The sequence below is a fragment of the Moschus berezovskii genome, chromosome 11 (genome assembly GCF_049115385.1).
Source record: "Moschus berezovskii isolate FMDL1 chromosome 11, NW_MosBer_1.0, whole genome shotgun sequence".
Taxonomy (NCBI): Eukaryota; Metazoa; Chordata; class Mammalia; order Artiodactyla; family Moschidae; genus Moschus; species Moschus berezovskii.
Genome location: NC_142470.1, coordinates 15,387,138 through 15,402,314, shown reverse-complemented (window position 1 = coordinate 15,402,314; position 15,177 = coordinate 15,387,138).

The following is a 15,177-nucleotide window of genomic DNA, read 5'->3' as shown; positions in this document are numbered from 1 at the left end:
ACATGTCACTGGCCTCTTTTTGGCAGCATGAGAGAATAATTATTTGGGAACTATGGGGAATATTAACTACTCATGTAGAGGAGAAAAGGCATGGACTTCAAGAGAAAGAGAAACTCAAAGTAATGGTTATACGAACATCAAACAAAATGAAAGGAAATTTAGTCACTGGATGAAAGCACTGCAATTATTGTTTACCTTTCTAACATGTTCCCCCACTTTCAATTTAATTAAGGGAAAAGTTTAATATGCAATATTGCAAAGTAAATATAAAGTATTCCAGAGATTCATCTCAAGTCTTGCTAGAAGATCTGAATTTAACAAAAAAAGAAAAGAGTAAATTCTAATATGAATACACAAACCAGTTCAGTTCAGAAGTTCAGTCATATCCGACTCTTTGTGATCCCATGGACTGCAGCACGTCAGGCCTCCCTCAGTTCAGTTTAGTCACTCAGTCGTGTCCGACTCTTTGGGACCCCATGAATCACAGCACGCCAGGCCTCCCTGTCCATCACCAACTCCCGGAGTGCACTCAAACTCATGTCCATTGAGTCCGTGATGCCATCCAGCCATCTCATTCTCTGTCATCCCCTATTCCTCCTGCCCCCAATTCCTCCCAGCATCAGAGTCTTTTCCAGTGAGTCAACTCTTCGCATGAGGTGACCAAAGTATTGGAGTTTCAGCTTTAGCATCAGTCCTTCCAATGAACACCCAGGATTGATCTCCTTTAAAATGGACTGGTTGGATCTCCTTGCAGTCCAAGGGACTCTCAAGAATCTTCTCCAGCACCACAGTTCAAAAGCATCCATTCTTCGGCGATCAGCTTTCTTCACAGTCCAATTCTCACATCCATACATGACCACGGGAAAAACCATAGCCTTGACTAGACGGACCTTTGTTGGCAAAGTAATGTCTCTGCTTTTTAACATGCTATCTAGGTTGGTCATAACTTTCCTTCCAAGGAGTAAGCGTCTTTTAATTTCATGGCTGCAATCAGCATCCCAGTGACTTTCGAGCCCAAAAACCTAAAGTCTGACACTGTTTCCACTGTTTCTCCATCTATTTCCCATGAAGTGATGGGACCAGATATTTGTTTTCTGAATGTTGAGCTTCAAGCCAACTTTTTCACTCTCCTCTTTCACTTTCATCACTCAACTCATGTCCATTGAGTTGGTGATGCCATGCAACCATCTCATTCTCTGTCATCCCCTTCTCCTCCCACCTTCAAACTTTCCCATCATCAGGGTCTTTTCAAATGAATCAGTTCTTCACATCAGGTGGCCAAAGAATTAGAGTTTCAGCTTCAGCATCAGTTTTCCCAGTGAATATTCAGGACTATTTCCTTTAGGGTGGACTGGTTTGATCTCCTTTCAGTCCAAGAGACTCTCAAGAGTCTTCTCCAACACCACAATTCAAAAGCATCAATTTTTCGGCACTCAGCTTTCTTTGGTACGCAAACCAGTACCATACCTAAAAAGAGGTTTACAAAGCATGTAATTTGGGCTTCCCAGGAAACTCAGTGGGAAAGAATCTGCTTCCAATGCAGAAGATGCCGGTTGGATCCCTGGGTTGGGAAGATCCCCTGGAGAAGGAATGGCAACCCACTTCAGTATTCTTGCCTGAAGAAGTCCATGGGCAGAGGAGTTTGGCAGGCTACAGTCCATGAGGCTGCACAGAATTGGACACAGCTGAGTGACTGAACAACAACAATTTGTGTATGTTATTCAGACTTGTTTGAATATCATAACAATTTTTTAGTGAGTTTGTGATCTGTAGGATACAGATTTTAGTGATGAATATTAAAACAAAGTCTTTAGAAATGAACTTGGTGAAAAATTTGGGAGAGAAATCCAGTTGATGCCGAGAGTAATGACTTAGTCTGCAGGGCTTAATTATGAGAATAAGGATATGGCGTTAACTTTTATAAAAGCTACCTCCTTGCCCAAACTGTGAGCCTGCCATGGCCTGAGAAAGGAAGTGGACTGTGTTCCAGGGGAGACACAATATCTTTCCCATGGTTAGTACACGTAAACAGTGCCCTTTAATTTTTCCTTTAAGAAAACCTCATTTGTTTTGTGGATTTCCAGCTGTAGAGGTTAGGAATCAAGTCCAAAGTTTTTTAGATGGTCCCTTGGGTTTAATACAGGGCTACCCTGGTGGCTCAGCTGGTAAAGAATCTGCCTGCTGTGTGGGAGACCCAGGTTTGATCCTTGGGTTGGGAAGATCCCCTGGAGAAGGGAATGGCTATCCACTCCAGTAGTCTTGCCTGGAGAATCCCAAGGACAGAGGAGCCTAGTGGGTTACAGTCCATGGGGTCTCAAAGAGTCGGACATAATTGAGCAACTAACACTTTCACTTTTGAGTTTAATGCAGTGCTTATAGAAGATAGCTATAAATCCATCCATCATAAAAACTCTCTCTGGACCAAAGGGCTGGCTCTGCAGGGTTGCTGCCCAAACACACAAAAGGTCTGTGTCAGACATCTACCCTCAAAAACATTGATATGGTTTTCACCTTATCACGGGTAGATCATTTCTCCAATTAAGAAAATTGAAGTCTAAAATTTGTCTCTTAGTTTTCATCCTAAATCTTTCTTTTTATTCTAAACATGCAATATCTATGTTTCTGCCTCCTTACCTTCCACCACCCCTAGCATGCTGCAGGGGAGGGGAATATTCTTTCAGACCGGGAGACAGTAAGCAAAGGTGGAGCTTTGAGAAATGTGAAGGCTCCTTATCTTCAGTGTTAAATCTCTACATCGTTCAGACAAGAGAGACTGTGTAAGACTAAATATCAACTGTCATTATGGAAAGGGGGCTGTAGTGAGAACCGCAAATTGCCGGAATGAAACAAAAAAGGCAGATGTTCCATTGTGATCATCTTAAACAACAAGCTTGATTCCTTTCCGGTGTTGGGGAAAACAGTGTTTAAGACTGCCTGGGTTTGGAAATGTTCATCCCGCCCCACCCCCACCCCTTGGCCCTGCAATTTGATGGGCAAGCTCAGGGTTCCGTTTTCCCCTTTAGAAGAATCTGCAAAGGTAGGCGGACAGGGCCAGCAGACGGGCGGCAAGCACTGCCGGCTGTCCTGGCTGCCTGCCGCCCTGGCCAGGAGCTGATAACAACGGCTTAATCACACGCCTCCCGCGGGCCTTTATCTGGTGGGGCTGCATCACGCCCGCTGTCACTTGGTATGTGGATCACGTCTCCCAGTTCCTAGTACCAATTTGAAAATGATAACATTCACAGCTATTTTTATTTCTCTCCAATGGCACAGTGAGATTTCTCCCTCTCCTGCCTCTCACTCTTCCTCACATATATTCCAAGAGTGGCCTCTGGTTGAACTCCTCTGCTCCGAACAGTGCTTTCCTCTGGGGGTTAGCTCAGCCACAGAAACGCTTCTGTGAAAACGGTGAATTCACCTAAAGCTGAATATCCAAGCATGATGCGGAATTGCCAGCTAATGAAGAGGGAAGGAGTGGATCTTGCAATTAGCCACCTCAAACCTCTTAAAGCTTCGAGTGAGGACATTTATAATAAAGGGAGGAAAGCCAGCTGCCTATTTGAGGCAAGATGATGACTGTGAAAGTGAGCGCTGTGTGTCAACACGAACTCCCCACAAGCAGCCAGGGAAGGGTTCTTTAAGCTACTTTCTAACAGCATTTACACTTGCACAATTCCTCCAAAATTCATTCTATTCCTGAGTCAGGAAGATGCCCTGGAGAAGGGCATGGCTACCCACTCCAGTATTCTTGGGCTTCCGTGGTGGCTCAGCTGGTAAAGAATCCACCTGCCATCGGGAGACCTGGGCTCAATCCCTGGGTTGGGAAGATGCCCTGGAGAAGGGAAAGGCTACCCACTCCAGTATTCTGGCCTAGAGAATTCCATGGATTATATAGTCCATGGGGCACAAAGAGTCAGACACGACTGAATGACTTTCACTCACTCACTCCAAAATTCGTTAAGGCCATTTCCATGGATTTCACTAGCTTTTCTCTTCCACAAGCAGGAGCCAGAGAAGCTTGCTGGCCAGCCCCTCCCATTTACTCCATAAATCACAGCCGGCCCGGCTTGTCACAAGCAAAGTATCAAGTAATTTATGCCTTTTTAAAACTGATCCATTTCTAAAGTCAGTTTGAGAAGGATGATGGCATTTGCTCAGATCCTGGAGAAAAGCTTTTTCTCTTGATGAAATGAGAGGAGAGAAGGAAGTTGGAGACGGGGCTGATTAACTTGCCGTCTGGGAGCATCCTGAAGGAGACACCTACCCTGGAGGAGGTATGGGAGGTGGAATAATTACACTGAGAGTGAAAAAGCTGATGCGAAAGGCAACACTCGCATTTATGCTGGCTTCTCCCACCTACAAACTGAAGTAAGGACTGAGGAGCACAGTTTCAAGGGGAAAGATCCCGGTTCAAGGCAATGGAAAGTCTTCAGAAAGAGCTGCCAGTCCATGGAATGAACTGTCTGAGAAGCTGATGTTGGGAAGGAGAGATGGTTTCCTGGAGACTCTGGCTCTCCACTTAGCAGAGAGGCTGAGCTTACGGAGGAAGGAGAGATGCTTTCCTGGAGATATTAGTACTCTACCTGGTCGTGGTTACTGGAGTAGGGGGGAACCTTAACAGAGGGAGAGGCAAGACCACAGGCTTCCTAAGGAACGTCCAGGAAACACAGCCAACAGGAGCACTTCATGGGCGGCAGGAGGCCGGTGAACCCCTAGATTACAGGTCCCCTTTTTGTCATTCAGTCAATGACATTTAGGTGTTTGAACAGATCACCAACATGAGACATGTCACCAAGGGATACAGAAACTATATATATTTTTTAATTTTAAAACCTTCTCAAGATTGAAAAGTCAGCAAACTAATTTTTATTTTTACCCGTCTTAAGTGAATGTCAACATGAAGTCAAGCCAGAAAATGGTTTCCTAAGATGCATGCTTTACACATATTTATTTTGAAAATTAAGCATTTATTTTAATGCACTAAAAAAAAACCCTTTGTTGAAAATATTTTCATGGATGGTTTTGCTTCAGTTCAGTTCAGTCCCTCAGTCGTGTCCAACTCTTTGCGATCCCATGAACCACAGCACGCCAGGCCTCCCTGTCCATCACCAACTCACGGAGTTCACTCAAACTCATGTGCATCGAGTCGGTGATGCCATCCAGCCATCTCATCCTCTGTCGTCCCCTTCTCCTCCTGCCCCCAATCCCTCCCAGCATAAGGGTCTTTTCCAATGAGTCAACTCTTCTCCTGAGGTGGCCAAAGTATTGCAGTTTCAGCTTTAGCATCAGTCCTTCCAGTGAACACCCAGGATTGATCTCCTTTAGAATGGACTGGTTGGATCTCCTTGCAGTCCAAGGGACTCTCAAGAGTCTTCTCCAGCACCACAGTTCAAAAGCATCAATTCTTTGGTGATCAGCTTTCTTCACAGTCCAACTCTCACATCCATACATGACCACGGGAAAAACCATAGCCTTGACTAGACAGACCTTTGTTGACAAAGTAATATCTCTGCTTTTTAATATGCTATCTAGGTTGCTCATAACTTTCCTTCCAAGGAGTAAGCGTCTTTTAATTTCATGGTTGCAATCCACCATCTGCAGTGATTTTGGAGACCAGAAAAATAAAGTCTGACACTGTTTCCACTGTTTCTCCATCTATTTCCCATGAAGTGATGGGACCAGATGCCATGATCTTTGTTTTCTGAATGTTGAGCTTTAAGCCAACATTTTCCCTCTCCTCTTTCACTTTCATCAAGAGGCTTTTTAGTTCCTCTTCACTTTCTGCCATAAGGATGGTGTCATCTGCATATCTGAGGTTATTGATATTTCTCCAGACAATCTTGATTCCAGCTTGTGCTTCCTCCAGCCCAGCGTTTCTCATGATGTACTCTGCGTATAACTTAAATAAGCATTTTTGCTTAGATTGAGCTTAAAGGTAGAAATGTGGTGCCTGAGAACTAACTATGGAATGAGTGACTGGAGGAAGCCAAGAGAATACGGGATAAAGGGGATGGTCCATGCATGCCTGTAAATGGTGAGGCAGTTTCCGCAGTCCCTGGGAAAACTTGGCGCTGAGCAGGTCCTGTACCGAGACACAGAAGGCCTGGCTTATCATTACATGGGATCATATTTTACATTATATGGGAAATTGATGAACTCAGGTATTTGTGAAGAAATGAGGAAAGTTTCAAACTATATTAATTACAAAGACTATGTTTAGAACAGTTCTTCCCCCATTCTAGGTAATGGTTGATATCTTCGGCCTAAATTTACTTCATATGGGCTTCTTTCTTTTTTCTTGTCTTATTGAAACACTAAAAAAAAATCAGAAGCAGTTTAGACTCTCATACAAATTTTTGCCTTTTACTTAGAATCAAAACCATAATCTACCACCACATTTAACAAAGTCAAAACTGGCATTGCTTTGAGCAGAGGCTGCTATAGAACTTGCAAAGTTCGATACAAAGAAAAAGGTCAGTCCCCGCATCTAAAAAGCAAACACATGTTGCCATCACAGTTGCTAAAATACATAGTCTTTCCTTTCTTCTATGATCTCTTTTTCAACTTACGATATTTTTTATTTGCTTCTTTACTCTTCTTAAAGAAGCTTCCCTAGTGGCTAAGTTGGTAAAGAATCTGCCTGCAATGCAGGAGACCTGGGTTCAATCCCCCAGTCAGAAAGATCCCCTGGAGAAGGAAATGGCAACCCCCTCCAGTATTCTTTCCTGGAGAATCCTGTAGACGGAGGAGTCGGGCAGGCTACGGTCCATAGGATTGCAAACAGTCGGACACGATGCGCGACTTTCACTTTCACTCTTCTTAAGAAGCAATAATTTTAACTATTAGCCATATTTCATCATTCATCCTTACATTGTTCAATGCTAGCTTTAAGTGTAAATGTCAGAACATTTCACTTGTATGCAAAATCACCAACATTAAGATTAAAAACAAAAATTGGCGAAGGTATCATTTCTTGGAAGTACCAAGGTTTATGTACAAATTTTAAATTTATCCAACTAATGTGTTGGAATAATCCCAACCAATTGGAACAGATAAGACAAACCATATCCAAAATTTATATTTTGAGTCCAAACTACAGATGCCCGCAATATAGCTGTGACCTTGAAGTCTCAGCCCCCAGTGTCTGTCTATATGCCAGGTTTCCTAAACCTGCTAGATTTTTCATCTTTGTTAATATGTTATTACAAAGAAATTGCTTTTCTTCTGTTATTGTTTTGCTCAATCATCTTCATATACACTTAATCGTTAGTAGTCACGTGCGTTATTTCATTTTCATGTATGTGTGTGTTTCATTCCCATTGGTATATCAGTGTTTTGTTGCTGGTTTCCAAAAGCTCATTTATGAGTAAAGATGTTAACCATTTGTCATGCAATGCGAATGAAATACCATGTCTTATTGCCATCGATTTACTGTGATGTGTTGTATTTTGATATTAAAATATAATCATGTTCTGTTTTTTAAAAAGCAAACAGAGTCATTCAAATTACACAATTTATATCACATGACTCACATGTGCACATATATTTGATTCTTACCAGGACAGTGGAAAGGCAGCACAAAACTCTCTGTCTTTATTTCACTTCTTGACATACACACGTCCTCCCAACAGTCTCCATCTTAGGCTCGTGGTTGAGAGGAAAACTGTGGCCTGTCTACATTCCCCTTGCATTCCACTATCTTCCATGTAAGTAGCTGCAAACACAGAGAAATAAAGTGAGTGAGAAAGAACGGGATAGGCCCCCGATCATCCGTGTTCCTCAGAACCCCATTGCCTTCTCTCCGCATTTAAGCAAGTTCTGGCGTCTTGGGGCTGCCAGTGGCCCGTTTACTCTGTAGTGTGGCCTGCACTGCTTTGAGCCTCATTCCCACACTTCAAGCCCTGGGTCCTCGGAATCCCACGCTCATGGCAGCACCATAAACACCCCTGGAGAATGGGGAGGAAACAGACAGACACAATGTGAGCCCATGGTGTCTGTCTGTCCTCTGACTACCTGTCTGCTAGGCCTTTCTGCAGAACGTCCCCTACAAAACACAAGCTCCAAGATGAAAGTGTTGTGATTTCTGGGACAACAGAGAATGAAACCTTCTCAGTGTGGGGTTGGTGTGCCTTCACCAGTTGCACTTTTATAAAGCCAGCACTGGCACTGAAAAAGAAAAAAAACTAAGCAAAGACTTGATAAAGTTAAAACATTGAAACAAACATGATGCTTCAATATTAGAATCAGGCTGCTGAAAAACTGGAGCCATTTGTTAAAAAGCCCAACTAAAGGTCAAGAATTATTGTACATATCAGGACTTCATACACTTAATAAAGTTCTATTTTTTTTTTAAGTTTTGTGTTTGTCTGAGTAAGCTGTTGATCTGTGATTTCACATCTTGACTTGATTTAAGGTCATTACTCAAGACAAGATGAACAGGGCAACTAGTGAACGCTGTGACGAAGTCCATTCATTACCTGTAAGTGGTCCATAACTCATGCTGATTACTGAGGTATAGAAGTTATGGGTCTTGCTAAAATTTTGTCTCATCAACTTTATTGCATCTGCACCATCTAAAGGTGTGGCTTTGACAAGACATTTCATCTGTTTATACCTCAGTTGAACTGTATGATTTTTAAAGACCCCTGAACATCATGCGAAGAGTTGACTCACTGGAAAAGACTCTGATGCTGGGAGGGATTGGGGGCAGGAGGAGAAGGGGACGACACAGAGAATGAGGTGACTTGATGGAGGTGAGTTTGAGTGAACTCCAGGAGTTGGTGATGGACAGGGAGGCCTGGCATGCTGTGATTCATGGGGTCGCAAAGAGTCGGACACGACTGAGCAACTGAACTGAACTGAACATCTAATTTTTGAAAAAAAATTTTACCATCTTCCCTGGGAAGGATCCTTTTCAATAACGATTTCCTGTTCTGAGCCAAAATAAGATAATTGTGATGTTTTAGTTCACTACTCACACCATGCCTCAAACGGCAATCTTATCAGCTACAAAAGCAAATTGAACATCATGAATGCAAATAATGTCACTAAACTGTATACTGAAAAATAGTTAAAATGATAGCTTTATGTTATATGATTTTATTTCAGTAAGAAAGTTTTTACAAAAAAGACAAATTGATGCTGGTGGCTTCTGCTTTTCTGAAGATAAGATTTATGTATACATCATAATATGTGATTCTCAACAATTATTTTGAATGAGAAAAGCAAGAGATTTCTTCTCATTTCTTTAGATAAGACAAGGAAAGCAGGTGTGACCAGTTGGTGCTGGAACCAAATGGGAGGCTTCTGAACTCCAGTTCAAAGTCTTTTTAGTGTTCCATTCATTGGAAAGAACTATGTATTTGTAGTTGAGTTAGCTTGTTTCTTCATAGTTAAAATAGGGAGAACTAGTTCATATCAGGTATTGTAAATCAACTGTTTCTGTGTAGCTCCTAGCTATTGTACAGGAAGAGTAAATAGACACTTTTTCTATTTCTCCTCTCTTGAATCTATGTCCCTTGATATTTCCATTTTGGTTGACATTTGCTTTTGAGTTGGTTTTTCTTTACTCTGGTGATAAATGATGCCTTGCAAAGCTCAATTTAATTTTCCACACTATTCAGACTTCCTAAGATCCATCTTTTCTTAATACCTGTCATGGCAATGTTTTTCTAGTTTTTAAGAAGATTGAATGGAGAAGGCAATGGCACCCCACTCCAGTACTCTTGCCTGAAAAATCCCATGGATGGAGGAGCCTGGTAGGCTGCAGTCCATGGGGTTGCTAGGAGTCGGACATGACTGAGCGACTTCACTTTCACTTTTCACTGTCAGGCATTGGAGAAGGAAATGGCAACCCACTCCAGTGTTCTTGCCTGGAGAATCCCAGGGACGGGGGAACCTGGTGGGCTGCCGTCTATGGGGTTGCACAGAGTCGGACACGACTGAAGTGACTTAGCAGTAGCAGTAGCAAAAAGACTGAAAGTGATAGGAAAGTTGCTCAGTCTCATCTGACTCTTTGCAACACCGTGGATTAGAGCCCTCCAGGCTCCTCTGCCATGGAATTCTCCAGGCAAGACTACTGGAGTGGGTTTCCAATTCCTTCTCCAAGAGATCTTCTGGACCCAAGGATCGAACCCCTGTATCCTATATTCCCTGCACTGCAGGCAGATTCTTTGCCTGCTGAGCTCTCAGGCAAGACTAGAAAAGCTCATATCAGTTTTTTTCTCTACAAGGAGAGCCATTGTTCTAAGTCTAATGTTGTAGACACCCTTCTGATGCTCCTCTTTGAATAAACCAAGTCCTGCAGTCATTCCCAAGAGCAGCTGAAGGGGGCAAATTTCAGTTTCTTTCAATGGCTGATTAAAAATAGAGGCAATACAAATTGTGTGGGCTTCCTAAACCTACAGCTACCAGCAAAGCCTTAGTGTTTGTTCGTTCTTAACTCAACCCCTCATTTGAATTCTTAAAGAGTCTAGAAAAGTCTGACTTAAAGTTTCTGGTATCCTGGTGGAGACTCAGCTTCTACCCCCATGACTGTAGAGTGAGAACCACAGATGCTAGTGATCCTTGTGCAGAGACACACTTCACTGGTGTTCTACAGTGATGCAGTGAAGCAAAAGAGGATCCCACGTGTGCAAACTCCACCCCAGGAGTCACTGTGTTCAGAGAGCTTAAAATTAATAAATAATCACAGAGAAAACATTATGGACACTAAGAGAATAATTTACCAAATATACCACCATGAATTTGAAGACTTATTTAAAAGTTGACTTTTAAAATGAAAACATTAATAGTCTAAAGACCACAGAAGAGAAAAGAAGCAAGATAATTTGTGTGAAATACACTGAACAGAAAATCAAAGGCTTAACCATCCCTGTTATTATCACACCACTAGAACTATATTGGGGAGAGTGTCAGACTTTCAAAAGTAGATAGTGTCAATAAAGCCAACTAATTTGAGACTTGATGAAAAGAAAAAATATTGAGAATACTCTCATGTACATGTATATTTAACAAAAATAGCATTAAAAAAATCTGACATAGAATATATAAAAACAGAAAATAACAGCATGATACTTCCAATTAGTATGTAAAAAGAATAAAATTGTGTTCAGGCTTAATAAGAGAATAGTTTGTTAGAGTAAAGTTTAAGATGCTATAATAAAGGTCCCTGACCATGAATCTTTCATAGAACAGGAGTTTACTTCTCATGTAGCATTACAACGATCAGACTGGGGAGCCTGGTCTTCCTTTTGGGTGACTCAAAAGCCCACTTCTTGTCCCTTCCCATCCCCCTTTCCCAAGCTCTGTCCTCTGTGTCTGCAGACATCAGGATTCACCACCACATTTGGCTCCAAGCCATGGAGAGGGGAAAACATTCTTTATCACTAGCAGTGGCAGTTCCATACCTAATTTCTGTTTGCATTCTATTGGCCAAAACCTAGACATGGGCCCACATCGACAGGAAAGCTGGGAAATGTCAGCTCTAGCTGGGTGGCCGTGTGCTCAGAAAGAAACAGAAAGCTAATGAAAAGGGCTACGAAATGGCTGTGCAGACTCTTCTTTCTGTACCTGATGGACCCAAGAAGCCCAAAGCAGGAAGGTGAAACTATGGAAATGGTGAACCTCAGTGGTCTCCAGGTTTTAGAGGAAGAGAGAGACGACTGGATGGAGCATAGGAAATGCCTGGGGCACTGAAACTCCCCCTTATGAAGCTGTAGCGATGGATATATGTCATCAGGCATTGTCGAAAGCCATAGAGTGCACAGTACCAGGAGTGAACCCCAGTGTAAACTAAGGATAATAGATGAAGCATCACCCATGTTGTCCATACACATAATCACACAGGTGTTTGAACACACATCACAACTTATTGGGGTGATGTAACTAGTGTAACTTTAATATACACTTTATATTTTCTAAATTTTTAGAAGTGATTATATATTGCAGTCATCTGGGGAAATATTATAACAGTGATAAAACAAATTGTCTCTGCTAAAAAGTTATTTTCTTGGTAGTGATTTTATGGGAAAACATACCACTTTTGAAGCTTTTCCACTTTTTGAAAATATCAGTTAAAATAAAGCTGTTTCATTCCACTCCTCACTTGAAGAACAAAGAGCAAGGATGTATCTCAGCAACTCAAAATGATATTTTCTGTGAAAGTGATTTTTCTACATTTTTGAAGAGCCTAACATATTACTATTTGTCTCTACAGATATAAGTATGATTTATAACCTTTCCAAATCACTTTCAATGATTTATTTCAATGAGTCTACACATTGGACTCCAAACATTAGAAATTTGTGTCTATTAGGTAAAATATCATTAATATACTTTTATTATCATGCTCATTGTTGTCTGATGATGGGTACAGTTCAATGGTACCAGCCAAAAGTTCTCATGGAATTCCCAATTGGCCTAAATCTCCCAAGTATACCCCAGAAAAGGAAATCTGAGTAGACAGGTGTGTCTAAAGGACAGGGAATCACAAAGCCGCTGGCTGTCACTGGCTGTCACGCGGGCTTCTAGGTTACAACAAAGCCCTGCACTGAAGCCCACTTCTTTAGCATCTGATCTACTCGGACACGAGGAGGAAGAGAGCCCAGGACTGGCTTCCATCTGAAGTCTCCAGGGGTGACTCGTGCTGCCCCATGGTGGCTGCACCAAGGTCCGCCATCTCGGTCCTCACCCATCACCCAGGCACACCTGAGCACCCTGCTGCAGCTACCATGCAATCCTGAGCTGAAAGAGCATCCCAGGAACCACTGTCCTCAGGTCGGATCTCCAGCACCCCTGTCTTTCTGTTCAGCTAGAACGGACGTGAGTCCACTGACCAGAGGCATCCTGTGCTCCTGAGGACCAAGGCTTTGGGTCTGTCACAACTTCCAGGGCAGACTGCTGTATGTCACTTTCAGGCACCGTGGACTTGAGTAAAAGGAATTCCCTGGGACTTTTATGCTGACTTCCCTCGTGGCTCAGAGAGTAAACAATTTGCCCTCAATGTGGGAACACAGGGTTCAATCCCTGAGTTGGGAAGATCCCTTGGAGTAGTGCATGCCAACTTACTCCAGTATTCTTGTCTGGAGAATCCCATGGACAGAGGAGCCTAGCAGGCTACAGTCCATGGAGTCACAAAGAGTTGGACACAATTGAGCAACTAACATTTTTTTTTTAATGCTGGCAATTTGCTTTTCTATTTTTACATTGCATTCACAGGCTTCCTACAAATAAGACTCAGAGGTGAGGGGAAACATGTTTTACCATTTTTCCATGTGGACATCACATCCATGTGAGTGGGCATCATTTTGTCCCTCTGTTGCCAGCCCTCTGCCTCTGAAGAGCTTCCTTTTTATTCTCGTATGGTTAACTAAGAAAATAATGCTTTGTTTTCAACCAACCCATCTACTAACTGTTTAGAGTACAAAGTTATTCCACTTACAGTAGGCATATTTTACCAAGGAGATGTCTCATACTTAAAAAAACAAACTTGAGATGCAACACTTTAATTGTACGTGTGTCAATCATAACTTCATCTGCCTATAGGTGTTGTTCTCTTATAATGAATCTGCTGAGAAAACAGAAATTGTGTGGGATAACATCATACAATATTAACAATGAATAAACATATTAAAATTTTAAATCAAGCACATCTACTAATTGCCAGTGCATTACTGTAATAACAAAGCACACTTAATTTTCTAGGAAGCTGTAGTGTCACTAATGTGTAATAATGTGCTTTAATTTGGCTCTGTTTAGAAACGCAATGCAAGTGAGCCTCTGGCTACATTCTCACTGGTCAGAAGTCATGGCCTTCATCTCAGACCCGGGTCCTAGAACCCGTATCCAGCCTGGAAGTCACCGGAATCTACCAAATGGAGAGAAATATCTGTTAAGGTTTCTGAACACTCTGGGCATCCTGAAGACCTGCAAAGTATAACACCACAAATCAAATATATTGTTAACTTTTTTTTTTAGTTTAGGATTTCAAAACTTGTCTGGAAGAGATCCTCCAAATGACAGTGAGAAGAGGAAAAGAAAATAAAACTTCAAGAAATCACAATTAAAAAGAAAAAAAAAATGAATCTTGCTGGATCAAAGCATTGACAATTTGTTCTACATATCTATTTTAGAATGCTTTGAGTACACACAGGACACCAATATATTTATTTTTGAGTACCCTGCCAATTCAGAAGTATTTTCTTTTAATTTTTCCTTATCAAATTGTTGGTAGAATGATGCACAAATATAAACCTGTTTTTTTTTTTTCTTATTCACTACAACTCATAATGCTTTAGAAGCATTAAGGTTTTTATAATTGAAAGAGTAAAGCTTTAATTCTGGAAATAGTATCCCATGAAACACTGATTTTTCTAATCTATGAAATAAAGAATTCAAAGACCGTTAAATTCAGGGAGAAATGCTGATTCTGTGGCTATACCCTGTTGCAGTCAATATACCATCCCTGTTGTTAGCTTTGAAGGTAGTCTTCCAAACTGTCTCATCTGTGTGTCAATGGAAAAGTGTAAATGAAGAAGAGCCTCTTGGATCTCATTCTAGTTCAATTTCCGTGTTGCAAATAACTTCAAATAAATAGAGTCCTTGAAAAATAATGAAAATAATTAAATTTGTTTATAAATAGGGAGAAAAATTTTAGAAGTAATTAAATCTAAGAGAAGGAAATAAACCAAGCTGCTCCAGAGCCTGTTTGCTTTGACCCTTGAACTTTACCAATAATTCATCTAAGATCCCAGTTCCACATCTTTATGCTTCTCGGTACAAATTGTACTCGAACAAGGAGAGCATGACTAAGCTCAGTAACCGGTGGGCTCTTCCCTTTTCATCACAGTATTCTGTGTTTTAAAAAGTCACAACTGGAACACAGGATCAAGTGAGAGCAGCATATAAAAAATAAAACAAAACTGTCTCTTTCCCCCTTGGTTGTCTTCAGAATGACTCTGAGATGGAGAAGGCAACAGCTATGGAGCCAGACTGTCTTAGGACACTTTGCTAGTTGTGTCACCTTGACTTTTGTTTCAGTTTCTTCAGATATAAAATGGAGATAATGATGGATCTGCTTATGGAATAGCCATATGGAATATATGTCAGTCTATGGAAAATATTTACATCAGTGTTTGGCACAGGCATAGGGAGGGATATATTTTTATATTATTTTGT